We start from the raw sequence: 13,999 nt of genomic DNA on the forward strand, positions 1-13,999 counted from the left end.
TGCATAAAGGAATGAGCTGTGATCCCCTAATTCATAGGTTCTTCAGAAAGTTCATGGAGGAACGGAATTAAAAGAGAATGCACCGGGCAGTCACCAAAAAAAAAGGAAAAAAATAAGATAATGCAATCTTTCCATGAACTTTTTGAAGACCCCTCATGTAGTACATACAGGGCTAGTTATCCTCTAATACCTATCTTCTCTAGTTCTTAGTAAAAGAACTTTCACATGTTAGCTGGGTACCTTACCCAGAGGTAAGAGCTACATTCCCAACTTCCACTGCAGCAAGAGCGGCCAGGTAACTAAGTTTGGGCCAATGAGATGTGAGCAGAAGTGACATGGGCGATTTTGGGTTATGCCCTTAAAGGGAGGAGGCATGCCTTTCACCTTTTCCAGCTTGCCAAAATGTGGACACATTTGGGGATGGTGGAGGCAAAGTTGTCACCTCAGATAATAAGAAGGAAGTCAGACAGTGGTGAGGAAGGCGAAACAGTATACAAGGAGCCTTTAGGTACCTGACACTGTGGAGCTGCTATATCAGCCCTGGAACGTTTTGCTTAGATTTTATGCGAGAGAGAAAAACATTGTATCTTGCTTAAGTTACTGTGTTTTATTTTGGTTTGTTTCGTTTTGCCTTTGTTACAAACAGCCAAATGTGTATCCTAACTATAGAGCACTAGCATTTATCTTTGCCCTCTCCATTTAAAGTTATAGATTGTAAAGAAAATAGCTAAGGAAGTTGAGGACATGGCAGGGATGGACTCTCCAAACCTTTTGATCTTCTCTGTTCACTCTTCTGAGAGAGGTGGTTATGCTGTCCTCATTTTTCAGGTGAGGAAACTGAGGCCAGAAGAGCCAAGGAACTGGCCTGAGGTACCACAGCCGAGCTAGGATTCAAACCCAGGCTGCCTGACTCCATGTGTCATGATTTTCTCATCCCACCATGTCTCATCTAGAAAAGAAAATCAGTCTGGGATTGAAAAAGTTAAAAAATCACCTAGGACTTGGGGGAAAAAATCCAAGTCATAACTTTTAATAATAGGCCGAAAGCAAAATATTTCTCTCAAGGTCAAGTCTAGGGTGACAAATGGTCCTGGTTTTAGCACTGAAAATCCTGTATTTGGGGTAGCTTACTAGTCCCAGGCAACTTGCTTCAACTGTAAAAACAATAAATATATAGGCTTTTTTCTTTCTTTCTTACAGCTCAGGGGTCCCAAAGACTACCCCACTTTTGAAGATTCATTAAAAAGACTTCGAGACTCGACATATAGTTGTATTCACAGCTGAGGTTTATTACAGCAGTGTAGTAAAGATACACACCAGTCATAAGGGAGAAAGACAGAGGTGGAATCTGGAACAATCCATGAGCAGGCTTCCTTATCAGGCTCTCTCCTTCTGTGCTAGTCTGCTTAGGCTGTCATAATAAAACACTTTGGGCTGGCTGGTTTAAACAACAGAAATTTATTTCTCACAGTTCTGGAGTACAGAAATTCAAGATCAAGTTGCCAGCCAATTTGGTTTCTGGTCAGGGCTCTCTTCCTGGCTTATAGAAGGCAGTCTTCGTGCTGCGTCCTCACACTGCCTTTCCTCAGTCTGTGCATGCGGGAAGAAAGAAAGAGGGAGAGAGAGAGACAAACAGCACACAAGCTTCTTCTGGTGTCTTGTCTTACAAGGACACTAATTCTATCAGATCAGAAACCCACCCTAAAGGTCTGGTCTAACCTTAAAAACAGTCACATTGGGATAAGAGCTTCAACCCATGAATCAGGGGGAAACACAAAGTTCATAACACCTTCCCATGAGGGGTCACACAGAACACCCTCTTCCTCCAGTAACAAAAATGCATACATATGATGTTCCTGCCCAGTGAGGGCCATTAGAGACTTGATGCCAATGTTTTTATTGGGCGCTGCTCATGCAAGCATCCTCTGCCTAGCATGTACGAAAACTCCAGATTCCCAGAAGGAAAGCAGGTGTTCAGCATAAAGCACATCCGTAGCATAGTCTGAGCACAGTGGGCCACCCTTATCAGTAGGAAACAGTGGAAACACTTCTGAAATCTAAGTGTGCAGGTGCCAGCCAAGGGCCAACCTGGCAATCAGGCCCTTTTAAAGATAGTCACTTTAGGCTTGCTGTGATATCTCTTTTCTGTGCACTTACCAATGAACTCCCAGCTCTTCCTCATTGCTCCCACCTCCTGAACAAAGATGAGGGAGATATCCAGTTGCTAAGCACTAATACTGGTACAATCATTGTCTACTAATTATTTCGTTTCTAGTTTTAATATGCTTGCCAGACAGGGACAATTATGCTACACTTTATGAGTTAAATCAAAAGGCTCTGGTTCATCAATGTCCTGACTGTTCACAACACATTCACTACCAGGGTAATCATTAATTACATCCCTTTAAATGAATTGTGTGTTATACTTCAAGAGATGATTCCATTCTCTTCCATCCGATTGTGCTGATTAACATATTAGGCAAGCTCTTCAGTCTTATTACCATAGCAGAGATATCTTGGCTACCATCTTAATCCAACAATAAGGGTGGAAACACTTTAAAACATAGTCAAGGATATTTTTGATGCAGATCCCACCTGCCTGCAACAAAATCCTGAAAAAAAACTGTAAAGGTAGAAAAGAGAATAGAACCAAATCTGCCTTGAGCACTCCTAATAAATTGTATAAAATTGTCGTTGCAATGGGATATGAATGTGTTTTGGTAATTGTGTATTTGTTATCAGGATGAAGTTTTCTCTTTTCAGAAAGCTACAACTTTAACCGTAGCAAAATGTTTCCTACCTAAGGGATCATGAAATCTCTGTCTCTCTAGAAGCAGAGGCACTTATTTATTTGGAATTTTTATTAAGGAGCTTTGTAGGCTTAATACTTCATTGCCCATATCACAATCAATCCTCTGGTAATACAGAATGGACAAATAAAATTCTCAAACTCTAGTTAAACTTTTAGAAACACTTGAACTTCCTTAGCCTGAAGTGTTGCCTTTTCTCGTCATGACAATGAAGTCTACTCCATAGCTAGCCCATTGATTCTCAACCTATTCATTGATAGTTAGGCATCTTATCTGCCTGGGAATGTTGCCCCCAATTACAGACTGCCTCATTACAAGTGATATAGCCAAATACTGCAAATGACCCATGCGATACACTTGGAGCTTTTTTAAATTGTGGTAAAATATACAGAACATAAAATTTAGCATTTTAGCCATGTTTAAGTGTACAGCTCAGTGGCACTAAGCACATTCACACTGTTGTGCTACAGTCACCACCGTCCATCTTCAGAACTTTTTTCATCTTGCAAAACTGAAACTGTTTATTAAATACTAACTCCCCATTTCCCCTACTCTCCTTCCCTGGCAAATGCATGCTACTTTCTGTCTCTATGAATTTGACTACTCTAGGTACCTCACATACATGAAATGGATATACTCAGTTTTATTAACAGATGTGAACAGCTTTTCCAAAACATCCTTCAAAATAAGCCCAATCACAATTTAAAATCCAGGGGGCTACATCTTGCAGAACAGACATCAGAAAAAGCCCTTGACCTCAACGGAAAGAACCTTATGGGTACTAATAAACACTTGATACAGCAGTTAAACTCCGTGGTGTTGATCCTTGCGTCCTTGTCTTAATGAAGGAGAAGTAAACCACTCTGAGTCAGGAAGATGTTTCTACCAGAGATCCCAACTAGAGTATTCTTAGGAATTCTCCAGAATCAGAAAACTACAGGAAGGAGACAGCTTCCACTGAAGACCATGAGAACAAACTAATGACTGCATAAAAGAGACAATCTGCATGCAAATTTCTCATAATTTTCCTAGATATATTCTTTCATCTTTTTTGGTTTATGGTACTAGATTGTTGACAGGCAACTCGTTACTTCCTAACTATGGTACCTGTAAGCAATGATTTGCTGGAGCCAGATAGAATCAGCTTATGTGAACCAATTGTTAAATTATCAAGGATCTTGCCAAATGGTTGATAAGCCATTTGTAGCTTTGGGGAATGTTTACATAATGGAAATATACAGTTATATAAAAATTATATTAAAAATATAGAATAGAGCTTCCAGTCAAGATGGCAGAATAGACGGTCCCCAGCATCACTCTCCCACAAATCAATCAATTTACATCTATTAAAAAGCAATGACAGCCAAGCTGGGGCCACTAGAGCTCAGAAAAAAAAAGGAGAGCTCTATGGAGCTCATGAAGTCAGGAGAAGCCACGATGAGAGAAAGAAAGCATTGCTCCCACCATTTCGAACCCAGCTGTTTTAAGGCTGGAGCTGGTGAGCACACAGAGCAAGAGCTGGCAAAAGCCACAGCTGTGCCCTTTGTATGAAGTTGCTTGGAGGTGACAGGGGAGAAGAGGGCCTTGGCGGCCCCCAGGCCAGCAAAACCACTAACAGGGTTCCAATGGACCCTCATGGGAGCAAGGAGCCACAAACAACAGAAAAAAGTAACCACTCAGAGGCCTGTGAGTCATCACAAGGGACAGGCTCATGGTCTGTCCCATGGGAAGTGTTTGGAGTGCCGGCAGTGGGGGAGACTCACTGGGTGGGCCCACTGGAGGAACATTTGGGCACAGCATGGATAGCTGATCTGCCCTCCAATCAGCACAGGCCCACTCAGTGGAGACTGGTCAGGAATATAGAACTGCAAAGTGTGCAGTTTGCCAAAAAGTCTCCGGCCCAGACCAGAGTTTCCACACAACCCACCTCTTGTGAGGTGTACTAGACCTCACAAGACCTGCGAAGTGCATACAAGGTCAACCATTAAGACCTGAGCTGCACAAAAGCCTTCCCTAGGGAATCAGCAGCAAAGCAGCAATTTAGCTCAACCACAGAGCTCAAGTGCTGGTCCCCACAGGAAATTCCACCATTTTAGAAGTAAGCAAAGGACAACAAATTAGTTCCGGTGCAGAGTTTAAGTGGTGGGAACAACAAAAAAACCAACTCAGAACTGAAAGAAAAAACAAAATACCCACAGATCAAAGTTTGATATCAACTAGTAAAGGTCTAACACCACCAAAGAACACCTATAAAACCTAGAAGGACCAGAAGTCTCCTGGGCTCCCAAGCCAGAGAGGGGAGAGGGCCGAGAGCCTCAGCCACCCCTGCCCCAACATCTGCAACCAGCCCAGCAACAACCCAGCTACCACTGGAAGCCTCTTAGTCTCACATGCCAGAATGAGGGGGGGCATGGGCCTCAATCACACTCCCCCTCCATCCCCCTCTTCCCACCCTAATTCCCCTCCCCTTCCCTTCTCCTTCTCCCCCACAACTGCTCCACAACTACACCTTAGATGAAGCATGGAGCCAGGGAAGCCAAACCCAGCCTCAGCTAGGCAAGCTGATGCCAGTGCCCTGGGCCCCACCAGGGTCCTGAGGTATGGAGCCAGGGGAAGCCAAACCCAGCCACAACCAAGTAAAGAGCACACCAAAAACACCATTTTCACACAGTAGCCCACCATAGCCACCGCAATTGCGATGGCTGCCACAAAAATGGCTAGTCTATAGCAGAAGTCACAGCCACTGTGCAGATGGCATGCCAGACTCTCAACTGCATTGACACAAGGAGAGGCACCAGTGGAGACCAAAAAAAAAAAAAAACAATAAGTCCTCTCTCTCCACAAAGCACACTCCAGAGTAATAGAAGAAGCAACTGATTTGTGATAATAGGAGAGGACTTGATCACACCTGTCTCAGTACTGGACAGATCATCTAGGCAACAAACCAGCAGAGGAACAGTTAATCTACTAGATGGAAGGAACAAATCTATGGTTATTAGAGCGGGGAGGGGAAGGGATTGGATAAGAGGCATAAAGAAAAAATATGATTTGTAACAATGAATATGGTAATAAAAAGTAGAATATAATGTGGAAAATGTTAAGGTCAGTGTTCTATGTTCCAAAGTTACTTTAAGTAATCATTTCCTCTGTGTGATTAGGTTTTGTATTCAGGTCCATTCATTTGTTTCTGTTTGTGTTCAATTGTTTCTGTTTAATTGGATTTTTTCCTATTTAACTTAATTTTGTTTTTTGAATATGTAAATGATTTAGATGATTTAAAAGTTAAAACTACATAAAACAGGATGCTCAGAGAATTCTCACTCCCACCCCATTCCCCATACCCATCCACCCATTCTCTATATGTAACATTTCCATTTTCAACAATTTCTTATTTATTTTTATTTCTTCACCAAAAAAAAAATACATATGCATAAGTATGTATGTGTGTGTATAAGTATGTATGTGTGTATATTTGGATTTGTTTTCAAGCCATTTCTATTACAAACAATTTCACAATGCAGAGCATTATGTATATCATATTTTGCATTTATTGAGATGTATCTTATCGTCAGCTAGAGTTTTAGAAGAATTACTGAGTCAAAGGGTACATGCATACATAATTTTATTAAATATTGCTAAATTTCCCTCCAGAGGGATTTTGCCATTTTGCAATCCCACCAGCAATGTGAAAGAATGCCTGATTCTCAGAACCCAGATTAATCAACAGTGTGTTATAAAGCTTATGGACTGCTGCCTGTTGAGAGCTATGAAAGATCTGGAATTTTACAACCTAACCAGTTAGCATGGCACAGTTTTGTGGGTGCTGGCAGAAGACACTAGACTCTTAGGTAAGAGACAAAAGACTATTATTTATGGCACTGTAGGAGCCTGGGCTTCATGTTGGCATCGATTCCTCTTCCCCCCCAAGTCCCACAAGGGTGATGAGGAGCAGCCCAGGTGGCTGCTGTGTCCTAGTGGGTTTGTGTCACGGCTGAGGAACACTGAGATTAGGAAACCCCCAATCTTATAATGAATGACTAAAAATCCTGTCCAACCTTTGCCCTGAAGGAAAATGTTATCTTTATTATCTTGGTCAGGAAACAAATCTGCCCTCTGTTCTCCCAGGCTGTTTGCTTTACAAACATTCTCAGAAAGATAGTTGAGAACAAATGCTCTCACAGATGTGTAGAAACACCATGGAGGATTTTCTCCCAACACTGCCCATCTGATAATTTACAAGGCACTGTCTCAAAACTTTTGGCCATTTTCCTATGGGGTTTTCATTTTTTTCATTTAAACAGCTTTATTGAGATATAATTTATATACCATAAAGTTCACCCACTTAAAATGTACAAGTCAATGGTTTTTAGTATATTTACAGAGTTGTACAACCATCACTAAAATATAATTTTGGAACATTCTTAGCACCCCAAAAAGAAATCCCATACCTATTAGTAGTCTTCCCCATTCCTGGCCTCACCTCAACCCCACCTAGACCTAGGCAACCACTGTTTTACTCTATCTCTATAGATTTATGCATTCTGGACATTTCATATAAGTGATATATAATATATGGTCTTTTGTGGCTGGCTTCTTTCATGTAGCATAACATTTTTGAGATTCATCCATGCTGTAGCATGCATCACTACTCTATTTTGGGGGTTATTTATCTATGACAGAAATTAGCTATTTTGTATAATTTAAACTGCAAATATTTTTTCCCAGTTTTTCATCTTTTTATTTTGCTTATGATGTTTTTGCCAAGTAAAAGTTTACATATATATATATATATATACATATACATATACATACATACATATATATGTGTGTGTGTATAAATAGATTTGAATTTATCAGTTTTTCTCTATGGCTCTAGATATTGAGTTATAATTAGGAAGGCTTTTTTTATGTCCAGATTATAAGAAGGTCACACGTTTTCTTCTTGACTCTGTTTTCATTTTTTCTTACATTGAAATAACTGATCTATTTCAAGTATATTATAATGTAAAGGACATAAACCAAAACCCTTTTTTAAAAAATGATTTTCCAGTTGTGCTATTGATGTTATTTAAAAGTTAATTTTTCCAATGATTTAGGCTGCTGCTTTGGTCATATGCAAATCTGACAAAATTTCTGTATGTACTTGGAGCTATTTCCATTGGTTTCACTGTCTGGGCAGGAACCAATACCACACTGTTTTAATTATAAGGGCTTTATAGTAATTTTTAATATTTGGTAAAGCTAGTCCCCTTATTGCTCTTGCTTTTGAGGATGTTCATATATATTCTTGCATATTTACTTTTCCATATGAAGTTAGGATCCAGTGATAGAAAAAAATTGCTACCATTTTTATTAGTATTACATTAAATTTACACATTAATCTAGGAGACAACATATTTATGATGTTGATTGGTCCTATGCAAGAACAAGGAGTGTGTTTCTACATTTGTTCAGTCCGACTTTTGTTATTCTTCAGGACTCATTCAAGATTTTCCCCATATAGGTTTTATGAATAATCTTTTGAAGTACAGCGGTCCCATCCTCTACGTGACTAGGTCAATCGAGTATGATAACTAGTATGGGTGACTCTTCTCTTTGAGGAGAGGTGAGGAAGGGGTCTGACAGAGAAGTAAACAGAAGAGCAAACGTCTTCTATGTTCTACTCTCCCTGATTCTTGTTCTATTCCCTTCACAGAGGATCTTGTATATGTTTATATTTCCGGCTATGCTATGACATAGTACTCATTGAAACACTGTCTTTAGTAAGCTTTATTGAACAATATGGCTCAGCATAACACAAAATGGGAAATAGCCTAGGGGGTGGATTTGGAGATGTAGTGTATAACAGGACTTGGAATTAAATTACTTCATTTTTTACTTAATTCAGAGACTTCCGAAGGGCACACCTCATCTGCCTAATGATTTGATTCCAGAAGTAGTCAGAGGAAAAACAGCAACTGTCAGGAAAGGAGTCTCACAAAGGTGAAAGCAGGACCTCCCTGATAGTCCATTAGAGCCCTCTCCTGTGAGAGATAGCTGAACCCAGGTTAACTCCAGGCTTGGCATTAAAACCTAATGGAATAGTACAGAGCATGAAAAACAAGGAAGTATAGGGGGAAAGGAAACAGCCTATTTCGTTCCTCAAATCCTTCCAGCTCCTCTTCATCTCAGAGAACAAAGAGATTTATTAAGTAGGGCCAGCAGCAATCTCATGTTAATATTGTCCAGGCATCTCTCTGTTGGCACTAGTATCTTAGCCTCTTCTGGGACCCTTGAGTTACCCACAGGTTAGCTAAAATAAAAGAACTCCTCTTCCAGAAGATTTCTCATGCTTTAAATTTTTTTTTAGTATCCTTCTTCCATCTTAAACTATACCAGAACATCCACACAGTGGGGTACTATATACCTGTAAAAGGGGATGAGGAAAATCTCTACATACAATTGTGCGGTGATGGCTAGGATATAATGTTTAGAGAAAAGCAATCAAGGGATAGAAAAGTGTGTAGAGTTTGCTACCATTTATCTACGAAAGGAAGAGTAAATATATATATATATTTATATGTTTAAATATATATATATATATACAGAGAGAGAGAGAGAGAGAGATGTTTGTATTAAAAATAAACAATGGAAACAGTCCACAGCCCTCCTCTCTGCTCTTTCTACAAGCCTGGCCTGCTCATACATGGAAAGTCCATAGCTCTACAGCATCTTGTGTGGCATTTGGGCCCTCTTTGCAGTGACGATTGCCTCTCTGATCAGCGTCTGAGTGCTATGAAGATTGCACAAAGGGATTCAGACGCATTCACCCTGAGAATGTCAATGGATATATCAACTGATGCTTTGGGTTTCACTGGTTGGCAGTGGTTGACAAGCTGTTTGGAAAGAAATATCCTTATTTGTGGCTCTGTTACAGTGGTGAAATTTACAACCACAAGAAGACGTAAAGCCATTTTGAATTTGACTACAAGACCAAAGTGGATGGTGAGATAATCCTTTATCTTTATGACAAAGGAGGAACTTAGCAAACAATTTGCATGTTGGATGGGGTGTTTGCATTTATTTTATCAGATACTGTCAATAAGAAAGAATTCCTGGGCAGAGACACCTATGGAGTCAAACCTTTGTTTAAAGCCATGACAGAAGATGGATGTTTTGGTCATGAGCTTGTTAACTTGAAGCAGTCTATGACTTCTTTTTTAAAAGTGGAGCTTTTTGGGGGGGGGGGGACATTATGAAGTTTTAGATTTAAAGCCAAAGAGCAAAGATGCATCAGTGGAAATAGTTAAATATCATCACTGTAGAGATGAATCTCTGTAGGCTCTAACAGTGTGGAGAAATAGTTTTGAGATAAGACACTGTGAGGAGCAGACTCTGGGTTCTATTTGCCAATGCTATTAAAAAATGGATGATGATAGAGAGAAGGACTGGATGCCTTTTATCCAGAGCTTGGATTCCAGCTTGTTTGCTGCTACCCTGTTGATGCAACTGAAAGAGACTCAAGTGCAGGATACTCACTGGACGTTTGCAATTGGCATGGAAGACAGTCCAAAGCACCACCTCTAGAAAGGTGGCGAATCATATTGGAATTGAAAACCACGAAGTCCTCTTTAACTCCGAAGAAGGCATTCAGGTCTTGAACAAAGTCATATTTTCCTTGGAAACTTCGGGCATTACAACAATTCACACTTCAGAGGGTAGGTATTTAATTTCCAAGTACATTTGGAAGAACACAGATAGCATAGTGATCTTCTCTAAAGAAGGTTCAGATGGACTTACACAGGGTTATATATATTTTCACAAGTTCCCATCCCCTGAAAAAGCCAAGTAGGAGAGCGAGAAGCTTCTGAAGCAACTCTGTTTGATGTTCTCTGTACAGATTGAACTGCTGCTGCCCATGACCTTGAACTGGGAGTTCCATTCATGGATCATCGATTTTCTTTCTATGGCCTCTGCCACCAGAAATGAGAATTCTAAAGAGGGATAGAGAAACGTCTCCTGAAAGAGATAGCTGAGGAATCTAATCTGATATCTAAAAAGATTCTCTAGCCACCGAAAGAAGCCTTCAGTGATGGGATAACCTCAGTTAAGTATTCCTGGTTTAGGATTTTACAGATCAGGCTGGTGATGTAATGATGGCAATTGCAGCACAAAAGTTTCCCTTCAGTACTTCTAAAACTAAAGAAGGCTATTACTACCATCAAATTTTTGAATATCACTAGGCAAACTGGGCTAACTAGCTGACCCACTGCTGGATGCACAAGTGGATCGACGCCACTGGCATTTCTCCCTGCACTCTGACCCGTTACAAGTCAGCTGTCAAAGCTCACGCACACTCTCTCAGCTATAGAGTGAAAGTAAGTTTTCTTCTTGTGGACGATTGGAGGGTTGGGGGCGAGCAGGAAGAGCAATAAGGGTCAACCACTCAGGCTTACTTGGGCAGAAAAAATGTCTTAAATCTAAAAAGAAGGAAGGGAGGAAGGGAAATCATAAAATTTTTTAAAAAATGGTTGTCAATGGTGTGTGGGAAGAAATAGGAGGGAGGGAACAGAGAACCCAGCAAGTTTTGTATATTTAACTCTAGAATCATGTAATTATTTTTAAATAGCTCTAAAAAATTAAATTTAGCAATCACCAAGTATCAGTAGCAAAATGAAACAAATGAAATCACTAAGATTCTTTACGATTACCTAACTACAAAATCCAATGGCTTTGCTCCAGTGTGCATTCACCTTAACTTCTCTGTATAATTTGACAGTGTTGATAATTGACTCACTATTGAAATTCTCTCCTTCCTTGGCTTTTCTGAGACCACTCTTTTCTGGTTTACCTTGTAAGTCTCTGATTTCACTTCTCAGTATCCCTCATTGGCCCTTCTTTCTCTACCTATCTTTTCAATATAGGTAATTCCCATTCTTTTTTCTTTTTTTTCTTTCTTTTTTTTTTGTCCGTTTCGTGACCTGTACTCAGCCAGTGAGTGCACCGGCCATTCCTACATAGGATCCGAACCCGTGGCGGGCGTCGCCGCACCCCCAGCGCCGCACTCTCCCGAGTGCGCCACGGGCTCGGCCCTAGGTAATTCCCATTCTTAACTTATTCTTTATAATCTACTGACCATTAAGATCATATACTCCCTGGCTACTATTAGACATATTAACATTAATATGTACTTATGAAAAAAATTTTAAGAGCAATATGAGTTTATCTATTAGAGGAAAATCTTGTTATGGAAGAGGAAAAGTGGTTCAATGTCAAGGGAATTGATCCAAAATTTCTTTGAGTAAGTAAATTTCTTTCGGAAAGTTTCTTTGAGTAAGTTATTTTGCACATCTACTAAATTCCTATCCATTTCTCAAAGCCTAGCTCAGATGTTAACTCCTATGTGACACCTTCTGAAATTTCTCTGGACAGAATTAATTATTCCTTCCTCTTCACTCTGGTCACATAAGAGCCCTCTTATGGTGCTTATTATGTTGTAACACATTATATTTATGGGTGTGTTGTTCTCCACTTCTAGACTATGAGCTTTTTTTTTTTTTTTTTTTTTTGCAGCCGGCTGGCACAGGGATCCAAACCCTGACCTATGAGCTTTTTGAGAGCATTGAATCTGGGAATATGGTTCTAAGAAAGTAGGACAAAAGAGAATAAAGACTAAAATGCAGAAAGGAAAACAGAGTTGGAAGAACAGAGTTGGACCCCCAAGAGATCAAAGGTAAAATCAGTTAGTTTACTTCACCAGGAATGAGATATAAAATAGTAGAGTCTTCAGTAGAGACACCAGTTTAAAAGTAAGATACATGCTAAAGATTCATGAAATTCAAGGAATCTAAGACGGAGATTTGCTAATTTCTAATCAATTGCTAAGAGTTTCAGTGATAAAGCAAAAGGAGCGAATTCACACTTATCAGTTAGCACAGTTACTTTCACAGAGTCTAGTAAGCCACAGGACAATTCTTTTAAAAGTATGTTGCAGAATACGGTAGTGATGGTGATATACTTTTAAAATCTCCCAAATCCACCCAAACAGACAAACTATAGTAGCAAAACTTAAAAGCCATAAACAACAAAATTAAGCAACACATTATGCCCACAAACATCAAAATAGAAGTGGGTAGGGGGAAAAAAACACTAGAAGCTACAAGATTTGCATAATATGAGCATTTGTGAAGGATGAAACAGATAGAACCCAGGATATTTGAGCCTGAGAAAATGGAAACAGCAAGAATCAGCAATAGGATAGAACAAGGGCTGACACTAAGATGAAACTGTAGGAAGTAGAACCCAAATTTACAAGTGCAGAAACCAGCCACAACCAGGCCAGCAATGGAGCAAGCCAGACGCCCCCCAGGTCCTGAGATGGGGACCATGGGCTTCAGCCCCACACCCGATCGACTGCAAACAGGCCAGCAACCGTGGGCCAGCCCCAACTCCCCCCAGCAACATCTTAGAATGTGCTTATTAGCCATGTGTATTTCTTAGGGATGTGGGACTTAGAAAAATTCATTTTTAAGGGTTCTTTTTGCATTAAGGATGTTAATCATTGTGTGTTAATCATTGTGTGTCATTTGTTCCTTATCAAATGACTTTAAAATTAATTTGGGGGGGAGAATAAAAATGGCAGAATAGATAGTCTCTTGCATCACCCTCTCCCACAACCAATTTACAGCAATTATAAAGCAAAGACTGCCAAACTGGGGCAACTAGAGCTCAGGGGAAGAGGAGGAGAGACCTACGGAGTTCATGAAGGTGGGAGAAGATGCAATGAGAGAAAGAAGGGACCACTCTGACCATTTCAAGCTCCGGCCATTTCAAGGCTGGCCGTGGTGAGCACATGGAGCAAGAGCTGGCAAAAACTGCAGCTGTTCCCTTTGTGTGAAGTTGCTTGGAGACTGAAGGGAAAAGGGGGGCCTTGGTGGCTCCCAGGCCAACAAAACCACTGACAGCGTTCCCATGAACCCACATAAGAGTGAGGGGCCACAGACAACTGAAAAAAGGAGACACTCAAAGGCTAGTGAGTTATTTCAAAGGACCAGCACATGGCCCACCCCATGGGAAGTGTTTGGAGTGTGGAGGGTGGCTGAGATTGGCCCACCAGGAGAACACTGGTGCACAGCAAGGACAGCTGATCTGCCCTCCAATCAGCACAGGCCCACTCAGTGGAGACTGGTCAGGAATATAGAACTGCAGGG

The 13,999-nt window shown here is 40.5% G+C and overlaps 1 pseudogene; it reads left to right on the forward strand.

Moving 5' to 3' along the window:
- The first annotated feature begins 9,528 nt into the window (after positions 1 to 9,528).
- Positions 9,529 to 11,224, forward strand: LOC134381585 (asparagine synthetase [glutamine-hydrolyzing]-like; annotated as a pseudogene).
- Positions 11,225 to 13,999: the final 2,775 nt, after the last annotated feature.

Source organism: Cynocephalus volans, chromosome 7 (genome assembly GCF_027409185.1).
Source record: "Cynocephalus volans isolate mCynVol1 chromosome 7, mCynVol1.pri, whole genome shotgun sequence".
Classification (NCBI taxonomy): Eukaryota; Metazoa; Chordata; class Mammalia; order Dermoptera; family Cynocephalidae; genus Cynocephalus; species Cynocephalus volans.